General features: G+C 37.2%; 1 non-coding gene across 1 annotated transcript; it reads right to left on the minus strand.

Moving 5' to 3' along the window:
* Positions 1-19,407: 19,407 nt before the first annotated feature.
* trnas-uga lies at positions 19,408-19,489 on the minus strand. The gene has a single exon. It is a non-coding gene; the product is annotated as a tRNA-Ser (tRNA).
* Positions 19,490-21,407: the final 1,918 nt, after the last annotated feature.

A 21,407-nucleotide genomic window follows, 5' to 3' on the forward strand; every position in this document is an offset into this window, starting at 1 on the left:
CAGCTGAAGCTAAAACAAATCTGAACTTGTGAAAAAGACAGTTGATTAATCATTGAAACAAAAACCTAAACTTATCAGAGTACAAATAAAACAAAACCAAGAGTGTGATTCAACATTAGCACAAATGACAAAAATGCTGACTTTTACAGATGAGGTTACAATAGGTTTATTTAACAATGTGCTGTGACTTTCTACAGTTCTTTAGACTTAACGGATAAAACTCTAAAAATAATCTTATTATTTTACTTAAAAAGATCTTTTTACATTTATCTTTGTGCAGAGTCTATTTATATTAATGCTATGCAAAAATTAAACACAATCACAATATCTACAAAAGAGCAGAGAAGAATGTACTGGGAAGCTGCAAGCAGAGAACATTATGTTGCAGTTTCCTTCCCTGAAGAAACATAATTTTGGTCCAGTGTTAAACTCTCTTTACCAGCTGAATCAACACCATTACCCTACTCACTCACACAGCAAGTTTATAATAGTTATGGATTTTTCATTAGTTTCTATTTTTATTTTATTTTTACTTTCTGTGTTCAATTACAGTTTAGTTTTTATTAGTTTTGACTGCTGGTTTGTTAGTTTAGTTTAGTTTTAATTTTGCAAAAATGCTTCCTTTTAGTTTAGTTTTTATTAGTTTTTGTGTTAGTTTCAGGTTTTTTATGGATAGATGTCGGGGCTGAGTGAGCATCATACATTTTTAAAAACATATTAAAACAGGCTGCTTTTTACTAATCATTTATTTAATGATGATGTCACAATAAAACTCCAGACGGAAAAATAACAACTATGTGAAGTTTTAACCAATCAGATCAGGCCATTTTACACTCCCCATACTTGGGTGTCAGTGCCAGTCAGTACGGTTGTGTCAAATATTAAAGCTTAGGATATTTTGTCTCCATTTTTATATTTAGTTAGTTTTGTGAGTGCACTTTACAGTTTTAGTTAGGTTTTGTTTTTGTTGTTGTTGTTGTTTATAAAGCGTGGTTCATGCTGAACTCCATGCTGTAAATATACTGGGGGCTGACAGGATAAAGTCTGAGTGAAAAATTTGACTCTGTGTTCACACTTGCAGCTCACCCTGAAAAAGATCAGGAACCAAACCAAGTTTTAAAGATTCTGCTTAGATAGCTCTCATCCAACATTTTCTCTGAAGATGTCATTCTTGTTTCATTAATGGTGTAGCTGTACTGCTGGTTCAGGTACTCAGCCTTCTGAGACCATGTTTGAGAGGATCCTCCCAGACAGGCAGCAAGATGGAGGGTAGCTTTCAGATTGGAGTAGTGGAGCACCAATGATAGAGCCAGAGTCACCACATAGAACGGGATAGACTCCTCCTCTCCTGGCAGCATGAATGGAACAGTGATGCGGTTTCTCCCAGGTCGACCATGTTTATCTTGTAGGAGGATAATGCTTTCCCATACACCATCTTCTGGTGTCAAAGGACTTACATGGATGTTTGGGATCTTCTGGGCTCCAGCCTTCTTCATTGAGTTCCAGTGGTTGGGTAGCTTGGTGGGCTGGTGGTCTTTATCTGGAATTTCACAGCCTTTATCTTTTCTGCAGCTAAAGATCCTGTGCTGAGGCTGTAGGCGTCCTGTAGTGATACCATATATTGCATCAGTCATGAGAAGGCAGTTCCATGGAGAATAGAGGATCACATCTTGGATTGTGGGCAGAGGGAGCAGACAGCTGGCTTGGATCAGGGGCTCTTTGATGGATCCATGTGCCACAAAGATGATGTCAATGTGCTCTTTGTCTATCTTCTCTCTTTGCTTATCGATCTCCTCATGCAGGAAACAAAACATGTCAACAAGTTTGAAGAACGCCATGGACTCTGAATTTTCCTTCAGCCATTTCTGCACAGCGTTGTCTTTGCAATGTTTCAGTGCTAACTCCATCAGTGTCCTGCTGACAGAGACCATCACTAGCTCCTTGCATATTTTTCTGTCAGAGGAAGTGAAAACAGACATCTTAGTCTAATTTTGTTCAAAGTTCTGAGATATACCATGACAGCTGTCTCACTGAATCAGAGCAGGTCTGTTTACCAAAAGAACAATTTCTGCTAGATATTTTCTTTCTTTCTGGTTCCAGTGGAGGTTTTGTTTAGAAAGAATGAAGGAAGTTTTCTTAAACTAAATTATATTATTTTCTTTTGTACTGTGTATTTAATGCATGATCATCATTAGTTTAGTGTTTAAGTCTGTTTAGTGTTGATTTTGGTGTGTTTTTCTCCGTCTTGTGGTGGTAATGGCATCCTCTGAGATGCCACCATTGTCTCTGAGACACGGAGTGAGGCCGGTTCCTCAGCCCAGCTCCACTGTTGAGCAGGTGTTGCTGGCTGTGGGAGAGGTAGGCCATAAAAACATCTCCTATGCCTCCCATAAAGCAGTGGTGGTGTTTTTCAAGAATGCGATATGTCATGGAACACATCAAGAGTGGACTATCTTTAGACGATGAGTTCATTCAAGTTTCAGTTTGCCAGTGGCTTCTGTACTGTTGGTTTAGGCTGTAAAGATGCTAAACTAAAACATGTTCAGTCTCTAAGGAGATAAGTTTGCATGTTTCTGGACTCTCCATCTCAATGCTGGATGAGTCCTTTCGTCTCAAACATGAGGAAGGTTTTTACATGGTGTACGTGAGTTAGGAGAACATGCTCCCCTCTCCGCTGGAGCTGACAGTGGAGAGGGGAGCGGTGGCCGCTCCACCTGTGCACAGGGGTTTGCTGCTGACCCTGAGGCTGCAAGCTCTGTTGCCCTCTTTACGGTTACTAGCAGTGGAGCTTCAACTTCCATGCAAGTGTAACAGATAGGGAAATTATATTGGGTAAGAATATAGTCTTTTTATTTTGGGAGGTTTTTTGTATGTGTTGTTTATATTTTATAGTTAATTTCACCAAAATCTTGTGTTTTATTGAAGTATTTTTAAGTCTTTATTTTGAGGCCCTGAATTAGTCACATACTGACGCCCTCTGCTGGCGGTAAGGTGGTATGTTGTGTCACTTCCGCCCTCTCGCCAGTCTGTTCAGAGCATGACTGGGAGAGGTATGTATCTACTGTTGCTCATTCATAAAGCATAGATATGAGTTCTTACATCAAGCAAACTGTTGAAAATTGTTCATTTGTTCTCAGTATATGTACAGCAGACAAAATAAGCAACTTTTTCTTGTTTATTTAGCCTTTGAATCAGAGTGAGAGAGCTAGCTTGACACGTGTATGTTGTATGTGCTTGTGTGTGTGTGTGTGTGTGTGTGTGTGGGCTGTTGCCATCATTGCATCTTTTGTTTGGCACATTTTAAGCTTTTCTTTTTCTCATGCTAGGCTTGTTAAGAAGAAAGCTAAATGTTGACTGTGTTTCTGCTCTCTGCTTTGAACCTGTTAAGGTAGGTTTATTTTGTTGTACGTTTTTTTTTTAAATATGTATTTTAATTTAACATTATAATGTCAATTTTATTTATTTGTATTTTCTCTAGAACTAATATTATGAGTCTGTTCAGAGCACGACTGGGAGAGGCTTGTTAAGAAGAAAGCTAAATGTTGACTGTGTTTCTGATCTCTGCTCTGAACCTGTTAAGGAGCTCAACTTGGGAGAGAATAAATTCTGCTCAGTGAGACTGGCCTGAGTCTTTGATTGCTTCCTGCCTGAACACAACACAGCATAGTCAGAGAGGGTAGCTCATTGCCGGCTACACAAGTTATTTTTTATGTTCTGATATTGTACATCCTTCTTTCTTAAAACTTGTTGACTATCTTATCATGAATGCCATATATTACTGAAGTAACTACCATTAATGTACAATAAGTTATAACAGCAAAAATAAGTCTGTGTGACTTTTGGTAATTTTGCATAGGACTGACAGAGAAATTAAAGTCTGATAATCATTTGTATCACCATTAGAGGATGTTGATATTCTGACTTACTTTAATGTATTGTTTACTTTCTGAATGTTTGCAAAGATTTTCATCAGGTTTTCTTCCATCTTCCTAAACCTCTCATTGCTCTCTGTCTTACAGTTGTCCATAGTAGCACAGTTGTAAATCAGCTCAGCACCTGAGAACAGAATTCCAAAAGTTCCACATGTGACCTGTCAACAGAGAAAAACAACAATAATTACTAATAGATATTATCTTGGATTTATTATTTCTTTTGTCCATGATCCTTTATTGTGCCTTTTTAAAGCACACATCATCTATTCTCTATGTTTCTGTCTGAGAAGGGACGGTCTCTTCTCTCAGGCTCTTTATGTTTGGTTTTTTGTTTTGTTTTTTAGAAGTTTATTTCTAATCTGAATTAAGGTATGAAGGCCAAAGTGAGTGAAATGAATTCCATTGAGGCATATTTTGATTTTAGAACATATTAAAAAAAGTTTGTCAAAAAAGTTGTCAGTGCAACTCAATCAAATTCTTTATTTCAGACCCAGGGGGATCCATAGTTCAGGGTAAAAAAATGTGAGGGCGAAAGAAAAAATAACACAAAGGAATAGTACAAAGCCTTCCACATGTTCAATGTCTAACATATAGACATGTTTGCCAATGGTTCCACTGTCTGGAAAAAAAATCTGACAGAACTGCATACAGGGTTAACCAAAACATTGTCATTTTCTGACCCAGATGCCCTAGACATAAATCTAAACATCAGGTTACGTAAAACAGCGGAGCAGGTAGGTACACACTAATGAACATCTGGCTTGCCCTGGAGCTTCTTGAGGCTCTCAGCAGCAGCGTCATGCTGTCATTATAAGCCACTGTAAGTTTTTTAATGCTTCCTTGTTTATACCGGCACCACAGATAGGCAGTATACAAAGGTGTACAATACGCTCTAAAGAGTGAGATCTTCACAGATACTGAGCACATTCTAAACTTACGACACAGCATATTCGCTTAAGCATACAGTTTCTGATGCTGCCTATAGATGTCCTTGTCATCAGACAGGTTATTTGCAATAATATGGCCCAAATATGTAGTCTCACTGCACACACTGGGTGCAGTGCCAGACAGATGGAAGTCAGGAAAGGTAGACCGTCTGTCTTCTCTACTTCTGACAATCATGATCTTACTCTTTCTCAGAATTCTCAGAAGCCGCTGGAGACCAGCACTATATGGGCTAAAGATGACCAAATCATCTGCCTACATAAGGTGGTTAATTAGTGAGTCACCAACCCTGCAGCCTGTACCACATGCATTTAAAATCAAAGACAGGTCATTCATATACACATTAAAAAGAAAAGGAGACAGAATTCTGCCCTGTTGGACACCATTGGTCACATGGAAGGGAGCAGATGTCATATTCCCCCATCTCACTCTCATTGACTGATGTGAGTACCACTAGACCAAAATTCTAATTAAAAAACAAAGGACCCCCACTTTTAGACAATTTTGAAAATAACTTCTCATGATTAACCCGATCAAATGCTTTGGAAGCGTCAATAAAGCACACGAACACAGTTTTGCCTATTGTATTTATCTAAAATTTCCTTTAATGCAAAAATACATAAATCAGTGCCATTCTTTTGTTTAAAACCAAATTAATTGTCAGGAGACAGGACGTACCTCTCAAGTCTACAGCAGAACTGTCTTCAGCACTTTGGACATGACACTGGCCAGAGCTATTGGCCCGTACTTATCTGAGCTGTTCAGCTTCCCCTCTTTATCTTTGATGACTGGTACTAGCACAACCGAAAGCATAGAATCAGGTAACACCCCATGAAAAAACAAACCTGTGTAGCACATAGCCACCAGAGGGCACAGTTTCTTACTGGCAAGTTTAATATGTTCAGCTGTGATATTATCCAGACCACAGGCCTTATTATCTCTCAGCTTCAAAATTGCTTTATGGACTTCGGCAGGAGTGACAATAACATCATCATTGAACTCTACCTTATCCACTACAAACTGATTACTTTTTACACAATTTCACAGTTCGTAATAATGTTTCCGCCATAACTGAGAAATTTCATCAGGACCACTCATACCCACCTACATTAAATGGAAGAGATGTCTTGCAATTATTAGTAGTTTTTATTTCTTTCCAGAAGTCATGAAAATTATTTTTTTGCAGCTTCCTTGCCAGTGAATCTGCCATCGTAGTATTTTAATTTCTCTTAATATAGCAAAGTGCATATTTAGACATAGCATTAGTGTATTTTTTATTTTCCAACAAGGGGCCATGCCTGCTTTTGCCTGACTCAGCCCATTTTTTAAAAGTATTTCGGGCCTCTTTATGAAGCTCTTCTGCATGATCCTTCCAACCTGGCTTAGCATTGCACACTTTTGTCCTAAGTTTATATAGAGGCCTGCTCGAGATATCAAGAGACTCCACAATAGCTTCATACAGGGAACATAATTCCTTGCAGTGTTGTACATTGTTACAGTTCATATCCTGACACAGTAAGGCATCTTTTGGGACCTTAATATTACCCAGCAAAGCATCAAAATGATTGACATATTTATTAAGATCTTTCTTAGACAATTTTGCCAAATCTATTTTCCCTATACCAACGCCATTATCCACAGGCAACATCACTGGTAAGATGCCTGTGTTCAACACCATGAGAAAGGGTATATGGTCAGTAGTAAATCACAATCAATTTTTAATCATATCAGTGGAGTCATGGGCATCCACTATACAAAGGCAGTGGTCTAGCCACGAAGTGAAGTGCCAGGCCTCACTAATGTAACTATAGCTATCATTTGGCAATAATACCTTACTAGATAAACTCAATCCACTGTCTGAACAAAACTGAATTAAATGATTACCAAATAAAGAGTTGGCATCCGTTACATCAGCATTCATGTCACCAACAACACATATGCAGGTAGAAGAACTGTCCTGAATAAAGGACATAATAAATGCCAATCTGCTGAGGTACTCATCCTCATTTTGTATGCACTCATATGGGGTATATACATTCAAAATGGTTAGCGTCTGATCATTACAACACAACTCAGTCCCAACAGCCCTGTCAGCTCCCAGTCTTATTAATCAACTGGTCATATTTTTATTCCACAACGTGGCTTCTCCCCCTGGAATCCTCCCCCGGACGGCTTTAGCAACTGTCAAAAGGTACAAAGATACATTTTTGAAAATAATCTAGAAAAGGTTTATTGATGACTTCAATATTCATTCGCTCTTAAAAAATGCAGATAATTGTACCTACAACATATTTTATCATTTATATTAGAGCTGTCAGTGTCAGTGCACCAATGTGTTATTGCTAAAGTTATGAAACACCGAAATAAATGCATCGGCTTCAAAGAACAATCCCATGAATTTCATGTAATTATGTAACGCACTGCAGTTATGCTAAAATAGCAAGGAAATTGCTGGGTACCAGTCATCATAGCATCAATCTAACTGTCAATCTAATCTGCATTTAGTAATGTCAAACAATTGTCATTTTGTACATGCACTCCTGCATATCATACTCAAAAACTGAAGGTGAATTCTATACAAAAGTAAAACATTTCAATAAATATTTTTATTTACTAAAATAGACAAACTAAGAAATATGGTGAGAACATATAATTCTGATTTATCAACTCAATTAATAAATAGGACCATGAGAGGCCAGACTTGTAGCTTAAACTTAACAATGTTAGCATTCCTTAAATTGATTTCTTCTCATGAATTGCAAAAATAACTGACTGGGAGTCGGTTATATGGATTTCAGGTTGGTTATCAATAATCGCTCCAGTAGTTGCTCATATTATAAATCAGTGTTTTAATGAAAATGTTTTCTTGCAAGCATGGAAAATATCAAGTGGTGTGGATAGAAAAGTTTATAAACATGTCCAGTCTTAATTTTTAAAAAGACTTAATTTCAAATTTTCAGCGTGCATACAGTAACTGCCTTGCCTCAAATGGTTGATGACTGGTTCAAAGATATAGAAGATACAATGTCATGATTGATTTTTCTGCTGATTTTAATATTGATAATACATTCTTGTTGAAAAACTTGAAAGTTATGGTTTATACCAAAACGCATTATCATGGATGAATAGTTATTTGAGTGATAAAAAACAAACGGTTCTTTTTAGATGTGAAGCAAGTTTAACATGGTGTACCTCAGGGCGGTTGTCTTGGGCCACTACTGTACAAAATATTCACTTATGATCTCCCTGCTGTATTTGAAAAAGCTCGCATTTTAATGTATGCTGATGACTCACCGTATATTTAGCTGAGAGAATTCCATAATTCCATTTTTACTGCTTTAAGCACATTTTTGACACTTTTATGCAGCTTTTCGAAATTTTTGCCCTTTTTTTCTTTTTTTTTTTTTGCCAATTTTCATCCGTGTAAGCTGCCTTTTGCAATTAAATGCCACTAATTTCCCATTTTGCCATTCTTTCGTGCTTTTTGCCCATCTTTCCCACCTTTTTTCTGATTTTTGCCCATTTTAGTCACTTTTCACCCATTTTTCCCTTCATATTTTTGCCACTTTTGGACCATTTTTACCACCAGTTGCTCTTTTATTCTTGCAACTTTTCATCCATTTTTGCCAGTTTCTGCCCTTTTTTGCCACTTTTTTCACAGTGTTTGCTGCTTTAAGCCCATTTTCGCTACTACTTTTTGTCACTTTTCTCCCTTTTTTACACTTTTATCCTGTTTTAAATAATAATAATAAGCAAATACTAATTGAAATGCATTTTTTTTTGGAAATTATTGGAGTTTTTAGGTTTTTTTTTTTTTTTTTTTTTTCAATAAAAAAAACAGCAGGGTGAAACAATACTGGCATTTAAAGGGTTAAAATTTCCAAAATATAATTATCATTTAATATGTATATTTCAGGCTAAAGTAGGTTAACAAGATTGATTTGTTTGAAGTGGAAAAAAAAAAAATTATCACAATTTTACAGCAGTTTTGGGGGAGGTGGCTGATTTCTGCCCGAAGGAACAAATTAAGTTTGATTTTAAAAGATCTCTTAAGGGTTAAGACCTTCAAAACAATAGAACAATATCTACCAAATGACAAAAAAATGCTTCCACTACGGAAAGCCATAAGATATTAATGAAATAGATTTTCAGGTGAAGAAAAATAACTCATTAACTGAAAATATAATATTTTTTTAACCAGCTTACCTGTGTTGGAGCGTCTCAGGGTCTAGTGTTAGAAAAATGTTAGTGTCTAACCTGCAGAGTTGGTGTTTTTATGCAGTGAAACAGGAGGTGGAACTGACGACGTGTTTGTTTTTCTATTGGCTGATTTGGTTTTAAGGTTTTGATAAAGACAATAACCCTGAAAGTGAAAGAGAAACAAATGTCGCTGGTAATCCCCTGTATTTTCCAAGCCATAAAAGAAAGATTAGATGGATATAAAAGGTTTTCTGTCCAATCAAACTCAATCCGCTGTTAGGTAGAAGCATCAAAAATAGAAATGAAAAAGTGCTTCTAGATTGAATTCCCCTCTGTTTAGGAGTCCTCCCCTCAGTAAAGTCAAAATGGTATAGTCCACTCCCAGCTCTGCGTGGCAGAACAAGCCAGGACGAGAGGAGAAAGGTGACAATAAACTGGAGGACTGAAGCTCATAGAAGCTGCCTTCACAGTTAAAAATCAGGTGCCCAAAGAAAGAAATGAAAGAGAAAGGCGGCAGGATGAGAGGAAAAGACTCATCACAAAGTTATATATTGAAAGAGAGGTGAGTGGTGACAGACAGGCCATTTTTGGCCAAATGTCAGGACAGGAGCCCAGCTATGGGACAGTTTGAGTCAATGAGAATGGCTCCTCAATCTACTGAGAAAAAGGGAAAATGCTCATGTAACAGACTGTTCTGTTTATTATATGCCTGCCTTTTGGAGTTAATTGTCCCTGGAGAGTTACCGTAGCTGCCATAAAGCGTTTGTTGTTGTCATAATCTGGCTCTCTGCACAGGTGTTTGTTACATCAGCGCTGAGTTGATTGAACGTGAAGTCCCTGTCCTCGACATCCTCAACTCTTTATAACGTTCATTATTTTCCACTTTATAAGAAAGTCCAAATACACTTAAAAGAAGAATTTACAATTGAGAAAATGATGTTAATTAAGTTAAAAACATTTCAGATCGATGTCTTTATGTTTCAACCCTTTGACTGCTATATTCAGGCTTTTTACAGAGGTCACAGGTTGTGCTGCCTGCAAAGAGCAACCTTATTTAGTCCAAAAGTCTGCTAACTCAAAGAATCCCTGATAAACACTATGCAGACAAAATGTAGAGATCTGGTTTGATCAGGGATCAGAACCCACGGCTCCAAAGCCCTGCAGTGCAAACCAGTACAGTCAGGCTGTGGGAGTTTTGTGCACATAAGAAGAAGAGCTTAGTTGTTATCGTCTGTGCTTTGATTTTGCAAAACAAGAGGGGAGAAAGGAAACATAAAATTAGATGCTCATCTTGGATGAGAAGTCCCTCGCAGACCTTTTGGACTCTTTTAAGTAGCCTTGAGTCCCTGCAACTGTTCTGGTGCAGTCAAGAAGTGTGTCTCCCCATTTAATCAAACAATTATCTTTGGACAGTTTTTATACAATATAAAAACAAAACCTGTCTGTAACCAGGACATGAGTTGTACTGGTAAACAAACTTGTGGTCATAGAGACTGTATCAGGAGCTGAAATGGACAGTTTTGCAAAGGCCCTTGCCAGCTCTTTCCTAAACTTATAAGGGGGCACCCAATAAGTAAGCACAGATGGCTGAGGGGTCATTGATGGGCTTCAAACAGGGCTAACAGTGTTACCCATATTTGACCCACAAGTTTACTGCTATGTTCTGGTATATTCAACACAAAAAAGCTGTGAGTCCACGTCCAGATGGGCCCACCTAAACAGGTAACGTACAGTACATGCAACTCACCAAAGACATTTCTTGAACATTTGCTGTAGTTGTCTAGCAGTAATAGTTATCACTGATTGTTGTTTTTAAGTCTGCACAGGAATTCATCAGATTTTATGGACTGATGAAAGGCCTGTGCGACTTCCAGTAAACGGCCGATTGCAGTGAAAGGCAAGATAGAGGCCACTATCGAAAGAGAAAGAAACCAAACACTTATCAGCTAAATTCCCTTGTACTTTATGCTCACCTGTAACAAATGCCATCAATAAAGATAACAGCTGTACTGGCAAACAAGTTTGGTGAATAGAATAATTATAGCAGATGCTGAAGTAGAGCCATGAGCAGGAAACCAAACCTGGCCTTGATGCAGAAGCCAAAGCAGAAGTAGTAGTGTAAGTGAGTGTTGTAGTAAGTTAGCACCTTATGATCAGTATTGGACGTACTGTTTTACCACAGAGACCAGAAGTTCCCATAGATCAACTTTAGAGAAAAACATACTCTACTGCCGAAGATTCTTCATCATGAAAACTTAAAAAAAAAACACACAAACAGTACACTTCAAAGCAAATATTACATGGAAAATATATGCTGCATTGAACAGGCTTTTCCAGAAATATTAAAATAATCATTACTGCTATATTTCCTACTTATTCTATTATCATAATATAACCATCATTATTAATACGCTCAAGATGAAGATAAGGTTCATTAAGAGTTAATGTAATGTGCTACAACAAACAACTCTTTTTGTCATCTTTATTTTCTGATCAAAAGGTACAAATTACATCTGGTTTCACAGGGACAGACATAAAATGAGATGTTTAAACACAACAATCAATATCAAATAATTAACATTCAACTGTGGAGATATAAAGAAGAGTGACTGTATCAGCTCCCAAAATTGCTCATAGAAAAGAGCAATTTTTCCAAAATCACTGCATAATTATGAATTTTAACACCTGAAAAGCAGCTTCTGTAGTGTCTGCTCTGCTCTGCATTGCAAACTGGGGCATTGAACACCTTTAACATGCTCTGTTGATGACTGTAGGCAGTGTGCTTTGACTTTTTGCACTGGTTTTGCAGGTGCAAAAGCCTCATAATCCTTTTTTGAATAAGGCCCCAACTGTTGATGTGTTAAACCAATGAAACTCAAAGGAAAAGACACAAAATCTAGTATGTACATAGACAGTTTTACCATTAGGCACAGGCAGGAAACTGGCTAGGGCTTCCATTCCAAGGGGCCCTTTTTTAAAATTATGGTCATTGATTATGATGAGTATTTTTAATGTAACTAAGAAGTTAAGAGGAATATCCCAGTAGGGAAGATCTCTTGCCCCTCAAGAGTTCCCAAAATGTCTTCATATTAAGTAAATATTTGTTTGGGAGATCCTTCCAGACATATTGAAACAAAAAAATGTTGGAACCACACCTTAGAAAACATCCATCATATAAACTCATGATTTTGAATCTATCTCAAATTTTGACCTGTTCAAATCCTAACATGGATTTTTAATCCCATATTTTTACCTTTTAGTTTCTCAATTAAAATTTTTAACTCATATTTTCATCTTTAAAACATGATTGCAACTTTTTGTTTTATATATTTGCCTTTGAAAAACATTATTTTGACATCTAATTTCATGTTTGGGCCTTTTGTACTGCTACATTTGACCTTTTATCTCAGATTTTTAGCCTTTAACCTGCTCATTTTGACTGTCTTTAATCTCTAAATCATTTATCATCAGTGCTAATTTTTTCCATGCTTCATTTCTTGTGAAAATGAGGTTGACAGTTTATGGATATATGTTGACCCTAGCTGGGTTTCCATTACACTTGCGCAAAATACGCAAAATCAAAATAGCGCAACAAAAAACTGGTAATGGAAACACCTGAATTTTGAAAAAAAACAAAAAAAAACCAAAAAAGTAAAATGTCGCAAAAAAGTTTTTACACTTTCATGAGGAGGTTTTAAGGCGTTTCAATATAGAAATGTATTGCAAAAGTGTAATGGAAACACTTTTTTTGCATTTACAAGTCACGGGACATGACATATGGTGTCATATGACCAGTCACTCTGAGGCAACATGGCATGGTATGTGTAGACAGAAGAAGAGATGAGACTTTTCTTAACATCATACTTATACCCTTATATGTTGCTTTTGCCATACATACAGACTTTACCTCTGAACTATCAGCCGTTTCCTTCGTCTTTTGTTCCAAATTATCAAGGCAACTGCTGTAGATGTAACCAAAACCGTACCAACACGCAACAGGTTTTGAGCATCAGGCTTCCCTGCAACGGATTCACGCAAGATGAGATTTTACGAGAATTGCAAGGCCTATGCTCAAAACTCCCTTCAATGGAAACACATTCAAAGCACAATTGTACATAATCGAAATTTAAGAAATATCGCTTTTATTTTGCGAAAAACTGTAATGGAAACCTAGCTCCTGTTAGGCTCACAGCTTAGACCAAAATTCAGAGTGCAGCCTCTGCTGTGATTGAGTTTGACACCCCTGCATAAGAGAAACATGATATGTGCCTTGTGTAGCTGTTTGATCAGACTACCACTGACCATTGGCAGTAACACCCAAAACTACAAATCTGCTGCTGAGTGAGTTTTTTAGTTCAACATACATATGAGAGATACAAACATCTATCCAACAAGATGAACTTGCCTGATCATGCAGGATTCTTTTTAAGTAATGGTCATATAAAGACACCTGTGTCTGGACGGTCCAGTCACTGGTAACTCGGTGCTCCTGGCTACCATTACACCATGAAAACAAAAGAACACTCAGAGAAAAGCTTATTGAAAAGTAAAGGTCAGGGGATGGATACACAACTTATTACAAACTTTTTCTCTACAATCTTCAATTAAAGTTTGTTTTATTCATAAAAGGCTAAATAATGATTTCATATAGAGCAGGCAGATGCACTCTTCAGTGTCACAATTAAATGAACCGGTGTGTCTCTCTTCTTAATCAAACACTCATCTTTGGACACTTAGGTTCTTGTACCAAACCAGGCCAAGTTCATACGACACAACAAAGACATTTTCCTGAACATTTCCTGTAGTTAGTGTAGCAGTAAATGTAATCACTGATTGTTATTTTTAAGTCTGAACATATCAGCCAGATTTTATGGACTGATGAAAGGCATGTGTGACTTCCAGTAAACATCCTATTTCGGTGAAAGGCAAGATGCCACTATTGAAAGAGAAAGTAACCAAACACTTATCAGCTAAATTCCTTGTACTTTATGCTCACCTGTACCAAATGCCATCTATAAAGATAACAAACAAGTTTGGTGAATAGAATAATTATAGCAGATGCTGAACCAAAAATGGCCTTGATGTAGAAGTCGTAGCAGAAGTAGTAGTGTAAGTGTTGTAGTAAGTTGGCACCTCATGTTCAGCATTGGACATAATGTTTTACCACAGAGACCAGCAGCTCCCATTGATAAACTTTAGAGAAATACACTCTACTGCCCAAGATCCTTCATCATGAAAACTTAAAAACTAGGGCTGTCAAAGTCAACTTGTTAATATCGCGTTAACTCAAATTTCTTTTAACGCCACTAATTTTTTAGTGGTGTTCTGTGTGACCCTCAGCCTATCCCGTAGTTTGCCAGATCAGGAAGCGGCGCCGTTGTAATACAGTGCAAGCGAGCAGAAATGGATACAGGACAGAGACTTTTGATTGGCAGGTTCAGCTTTCAGATCATGCCAGATAAGACTGAAGTTATTTTCTCCTACTGTCAACATGAACTGAGTTACCAGGAGTTCATAGAGTCTTAAATAGCCTGTACCACTCGCTGGCTGAGCACTCTGCCAATGCAGAGAGACGCCCTCTTAGCCATGCTGGATTGCTGACAACGGAGACACTCGGACAACTCTCCAAGCAGGGATGGACTCACTATCTGCCATGCCGGCATTTCCCAGTGAGTCGACGCACTTTTGGGTCAGCATGATTTTTTTTCATTTATTTATTGCCGTTACCAGCTTCATAGTGGCGCTGCCCCTAGATTAAAGAATGCCTCTCTGATATAGAATTCAAATTAAAAATGTAATTTTACAACTGGGAATAAGGGCTGAATACATCATTACTAGCAAACCAGACTAATTAAAGATTATAATGCTGCCAATGTTATAAATAAAAGCATGTTGGTAAAGATGAGGAGTCCATGGTGAATTTTGAAAAGAGGATTTTATAAGATTTAAGTGAATGACACAATCTTCAGAAAAGGCATGCAGAATAGAAGTCAGGATGTGACGACTGATCAACTGAAGCTAAAACAAATCTGAACTTGTGAAAAAGACAGTTGATTAATCATTGAAACAAAAACCTAAACTTATCAGAGTAAAAATAAAACAAAACCAAGAGAGTGATTCAACATTAGCACAAATGACAAACATGCTGACTTTAACATCTGAGGCTATATTAGATTTATTTAAATAACAATGTGGTGTGACTTTCTACAGTTCTTTAGACCTAACGGAAATGTTTTTTTAAATATATTATTATTTTACTTATAAACATCTTTTTACATTTATCTTTTCTGCAGAGTCTATTTATATTAATACTATGCAAAAATTCAACACAATCCCAACATCAACAAAAGAGCAGAGAAGAATTACCCTAATCACTCACACACAGTCATTTTTCCTAAAACACCTGCTAAGTCACACATGCAGCTCACCCTGAAAAAGATCAGGAACCAAACAACATTTTAAAGAGTCTGCTGGATCATTCTCAAACAACATTTTCACTGAAGATGTCATGAGTGTTTCATTAACGGTGTAGCTGTACTGCTGGTTCAGGTACTCAGCCTTCTGAGAGGATATTTGTGGGGATCCTCCCAGACAGGCAGCAAGATGGAGGGTAGCTTTCAGATTGGAGTAGTGGAGCACCAATGACAGAGCCAGAGTCACCACATAGAATGGGATAGACTCCTTCTCTCCTGGCAGCATGAATGGAACGGCGACTCTGTTTCTCCCAGGTCGACCATGTTTATCTTCAAGGAAGACAATGTATTCCCATACACCATCTTCGGATGTCAAAGGACTTACATGGATGTTTGGGATCTTCTGGGCTCCAGCCTTCTTCATTGAGTTCCAGTGGTTGGGTAGGTTGGTGGGCTGGTGGTCTTTATCTGGAATTTCACAGCTTTTATGTTTTCCACAGCTAAAGATCCTGTGCTGAGGCTGTAGGCGTCCTGTAGTGATACCATATGTTACATCAGTCATGAGAATGCAGTTCCATGGAGAATAGAGGATCACATCTTGGATTGTGGGCAGAGGGAGCAGACAGCTGGCTTGGATCAGGGGCTCTTTGATGGATCCATGAGCCACAAAGATGATGTCAATGTGCTCTTTGTCTATCTTCTCTCTTTGCTTATCGATCTCCTCATGCAGGAAACCAAACATGTCAACAAGTTTAAAGAAAGTACTGGACTCTGTATTTTCCTTCAGCCATTTCTGCACAGCGTTGTCTTTGCAATGTTTCAGTGCTAACTCCATCAGTGTCCTCCTCCTCCTGAGGTTTACAATAGAGACACTCTTTTCTGCTAGTTCCTTCCATATTTTTCTGTCAGAGGAAGTGAAAACAGACATCTTAGTCTAATTTTGTTCAAAGTTCTGAGATATACCATGACAGCTGTCTCACTGAATCAGAGCAGGTCTGTTTACCAAAAGAACAATTTCTGCTAGATATTTTCTTTCTTTCTTTCTTTCTTGTTTCTTCATATTTTTTATTTTATTTTTTCTTTCTTTCTGTCTCCATGCTTTTTGCTTTTTTTCTTTCTAGTCCAGGTGGGGGTTTGGTTTGGGAAGAGAGAAGGAAGTTTTTTTAAACTAAACTTAGAACAAAAAGTAAGGAAATTTGTGTTTGGTACATTATTTCTTTGTTGTTACTTCTAGGCAATAAATTTTATACCGTTGGAAAGCCTGTTTATTACCCTTTTAAATTGTGCCACATTTGTAAGGAACATGCATTTGTGGGATGAGCAGCAGAGCTGAGTATGTGAGTTGCACCCATGAAAATTTGCCAAATATTCTCTGCCAATGTCAAACAGCTTATTTTGCTATTGACTCAAACAACATTAGGGTTATGGAACCATACTGGCCTTTAAAGGGTTAAAATTTCCAAATATATTTAATATATAATTAATTTGATTTATTAATTCATTTAATTAAAATATAACTAATTTGACATGTATATTTCAGGCTGAAGTAGTTTTACAAGATAGATTTGCTTAAAGTGGAAAAAAAAATATTAGTGTATCATATTTTTACAGCAGTTTTTGGGAGGTGGCTGATTTATGCCTGAAGGAACAAATGTGTGAGGGTTTTTTTTTTTTTTTAAATCTGACACTACAGAAAAAATAAAAATGCATGAAAATTTATGTTGCTGCCAATCATTATCCCATGTCAGGACCTAAAAATAATAATAAGCAAGTACTAATTGAAATGCATTTTTTGGGAATTATTTTAGTTTTTATGTTTTTGGGGTTTTTTTTTTTTTCGACAAAAAACAGTGGGGTTGTGAAACAAAGATGCCATTAAAAGGGTTAAAATTTCCAAAATGTAATTATTATCTAATAAGTATATTTCAGGCTGGAGGAGTTTCACTATATTGACTCATTTAAAGTAGAAAAAAAAAATTATCATATTTTTACAGCCATTTTGGGGGAGGTGGCTGATTTCTGCCCAAAGGAACAAATTAAGTTTGATTTTAAGGATCTCTTAAGGATTAAGAACTTCAAAACAACAGAACAATATCTACCAAATGACCCCCCAAAAAATGCTTCCACTAAGGAAAGCCATAAGATATAAATGAATTGGTTTCCAGGTGAATAAAGATAACATTAACTTAAAATGTAATATTTTTTTTTTTATCCAGCTTACCTGTGTTGGAGCATCTCAGGGTCTAGTGTTAGAAAAATGTTAGTGTCTAACCTGCAGAGGTTTTTCTATGCAGTGAAACAGGAGGTGGAACTGATGGCGTGTTTGTCTATTGGCTGATTTGGTTTCAAGGTTTTAAAAAAAGACGATAACCTTAAAAGTGAAAGAGAAACAAATGTCGCTGGTAATCCCCTGTATTTTCCAAGCCATAAAAGAAAGGTTAGACAGATACAAAATGTTTTCTGTCCATTCAAACTCAATCAGCTGTTAGGTAGAAGTATCAAAAATAGAAATGAAAAAGTGTTTTTAGACTGAATTCCCCTCTGCTTAGAATAGGAATTTAGGTATTCCTAAAGAAGAAATGCAAACAACATGGAGAGGCCATGTCTGACTGAGATTTGAACCTTTTTGTGTGACCACACTGCTCACCAACACTGCACAAATCTTTACAATCTCCTACTGTAAGAGAAACAGGAAATGTGACATCTGTAATTGTTAAAGCAGACTGCCACTGATGGAAGAAACAGGCAAAGTTACAAATCTACTGTTGACCGCTGTGACAAGTTTTCAACATCAAAATATCAGAAAAAATGTTCTTTTTAACATCTAAGACAATGAAACCAATGGTCTGTTTCAGTCCTGACAGAAATCCCCATGGTTATAAAACTCTGGTAAACCACCTTTTATGTTGTCATAAAGTAGGTGTGTTTCAGACCACAGGCCACTGCCAAATTATGCCACAGCCAAACTCTTATCACTTGGATTTCCCCAGTGTATAATGGAGTCACCTCTACAAGCTAATATGTTTATCTTAATACAACTATTCTAACACTGATTTTACATCACAAAATATTGCAGTATTTAGCTCTTATTGCTTCTTTGAGACAGTGGTACAGGATTTAATTTGCCTGCTAGACATGACTTCCTTTGCTACCAAGATAAACATGAACTTTAGCATCTGTTGCACATGTAGCACCAGCTGTACTATCAAATGTAATTAATGTCAGAAGCTGGAGTGGGAGTCATTTTCAGCCCTGGAGTTTCATGCCTCAGATACTTTAGTTCACAAACTTTTACTGGGGCTATTTGTAATTGCGGTGTATCATGTCTGTCATTATAATTTTCAACTTTTAATAATTCTAAAAACTGTATAAAGTCACTTATAACGTTCAGGTGTAAATACTCATGATGATAATTATCTTACGACCATATAATTGACCAGTTCTCCTGATTAGTCACTCTGAGCTTGCTTACTGTTTTCTCATCAGAGCATTGTTCTTAATGTTGCAAAAGTAGGAGTTAACACTGTTGTAGTAAGTGAAGAAAATGTAATAGCAAATTAGGCTTTCCTGAAGCTGTGGTAGAAAATTTGGTGGTGCTCTATAAAAGGGTTTATTTGCACACCAATTCTGCTGACTGTCCACTCTTCCAACCTCTCAGTTCTCAAGCCAATATGTCTGCTCACCTACCAGCAACCTGCCAAACCAGTTAACCAATCAGTAACCACTGTGCAAGGTGCATGGGAAAGTGTGAACTTACAAAGACTGAAAGGCATGTGTTGACTTTGGCACAGTCAGAAGGAGCTCCTCAGAGTGTGCAGGGTTGTTATTGTGACCATGTAATTCACTGGAATTTCTTTTTTAAGAGGACCACATCAAACTTCTAAATATAGATGTATAAATACATCCACAAGTTGAAACGCTGCGAGCAGGGTTTGAACCTGCGCGGGGTAACCCCATTGGATTTCAAGTCCAACGCCTTAACCACTCGGCCATCGCAGCTCACAGTTGAACCTACTAATGAGTCCAAAACGAATTCCTTCAGTTCTCCTGATAGGTTATCCAAGTTTGCTAATTGTTTTGCAATGTAGCAATGTTGCAATGTATTGTTCTTAATGGGCCCTTTTTTGGGGGTCATGTACAGTACATGCAACTCAACAAATATTTATATATCATAATATCTTCTTGAATATTTGCTGTTTAGCAGTAATTGTAATGGCTGATTGTTGTTTTTAATTCTGGACAGATATTCCCCAGATTTTATGGACTGATGAAAGGCCTGTGTGATTTCCAGTAAACGGCCTATTTTGGTGAAAGGCAAGATAGAGGCCACTATTGAAAGAGAAAAAAACCAAACACGTATCAGCTAGATTCTTTGTGTATTTTATGCTCACCTGTAACAAATGCCATCTATAAAGATAACAGCTGTACTGGCAAACAAGTTTGGTGAATAGAATAATTATAGCAGGTGCTGAAGTAGAGTTATGAGCATGAAACCAAACCTGGCCTTTATGTAGAAGTCATAGCAGAAGTAGTAGTGTAAGTCAGTGTTGTAGTAAGTTAGCACCTCATGGTCAGTATTGGACATAATGTTTTACCACAGAGACCAGCAGCTCCTATAGATCAACTTTAGAGAAACACACTCTACTGCCGAAGATTATCATGAAAACTTAAAAAAAAAAACACAAACAGTACACTTCAAAGCAAATATTACATGGCAAATATATGCTGCATTGAACAGGCTTTTCCAGAAATATTAAAATAATCATGTTACTGCTATATTTCCTACTTATTCTATTATCATAATATAACCATCATTATTAATACGCTCAAGATGAAGATAAAGTTCATTAAGAGTTAATGTAATGTGCTACAAAACACAACTCTTTTTGTCATCTTTATTTTCTGATCAAAAAGTATAAAATACATCTGGTTTCACAGGGACAGACCATAAAATGAGACGTTTAAACACAACAATTAATATCAAATAATGAACATTCAACTGTGGAGATATAAACATATATATAAACACCTGAAAAGCAGCTTCTGTAGTGTCTGCTCTACATTGCATTGCAAACAGGTGCAACACATTTTACATGCTCTGCTGATCACTGCAGGCTGTGTCCTTTGAGTTTTGCACTGGTTTTGCAGGTGCAAAAGTCTGATAACCCTTTTGTGAATCAAGCTCCAACTGTTGATGTGTTCAACCAATGAAAGGAAAAGACACAAAATCTAGTATGTACATAGGCAGTTTTACCATTAGGCAAAGGCAGGAAACTGGCAAGGGCTTGCATTACATGAAGCATCTAAAATTACAGTCAATGATTATGATGAGTATTTTTAATGTAACATAAAAGTTAAGAGTGAATCAAATAGGATCAAATTAGATATTCACTGATGTGAAAAACAAGGCCCAGTAGGGAAGATCCCTTGCCCCTTTAAGAGTTCCCAAAACGTCTTCATATGTAGAGAAAGGTTTCAGCCATAAAGGAGGGAAAATAACCCAACAAAACCATAGATTTTGAGTGAAAGTTCCTACTTTAAAAAGTCAGTGATAACCATGAGCAACTTTTCCTAAACAATGGTTGTAACGATATGCCAGGTAAAAGGACCCACAAGCAGACACAGGACAACCAGGAAAAGTCTCAGTCCGTTAAATGGTACACAGGAGGTCAAATACAATCAGGCAGAGGTACAAAATCGGCAGGCTAAACATCAGAAACTGAGAACTAGGAACTGGGTCTAAACACACTAGGATCTGTCAGGAAATAAGGCTCGAAAGGATTGCACACGGGGGTAACAAGACAATCTCGCGCAGAAGACGGGGAGTGAATGAACTAAATACACGAGGAGGGAGACAATCAGCCGGGGATCACCAGATGCAGCCACTCAGACAATCGACACAGGTGAAACACATAAG

Source organism: Cheilinus undulatus, linkage group 21 (genome assembly GCF_018320785.1).
Source record: "Cheilinus undulatus linkage group 21, ASM1832078v1, whole genome shotgun sequence".
Taxonomy (NCBI): Eukaryota; Metazoa; Chordata; class Actinopteri; order Labriformes; family Labridae; genus Cheilinus; species Cheilinus undulatus.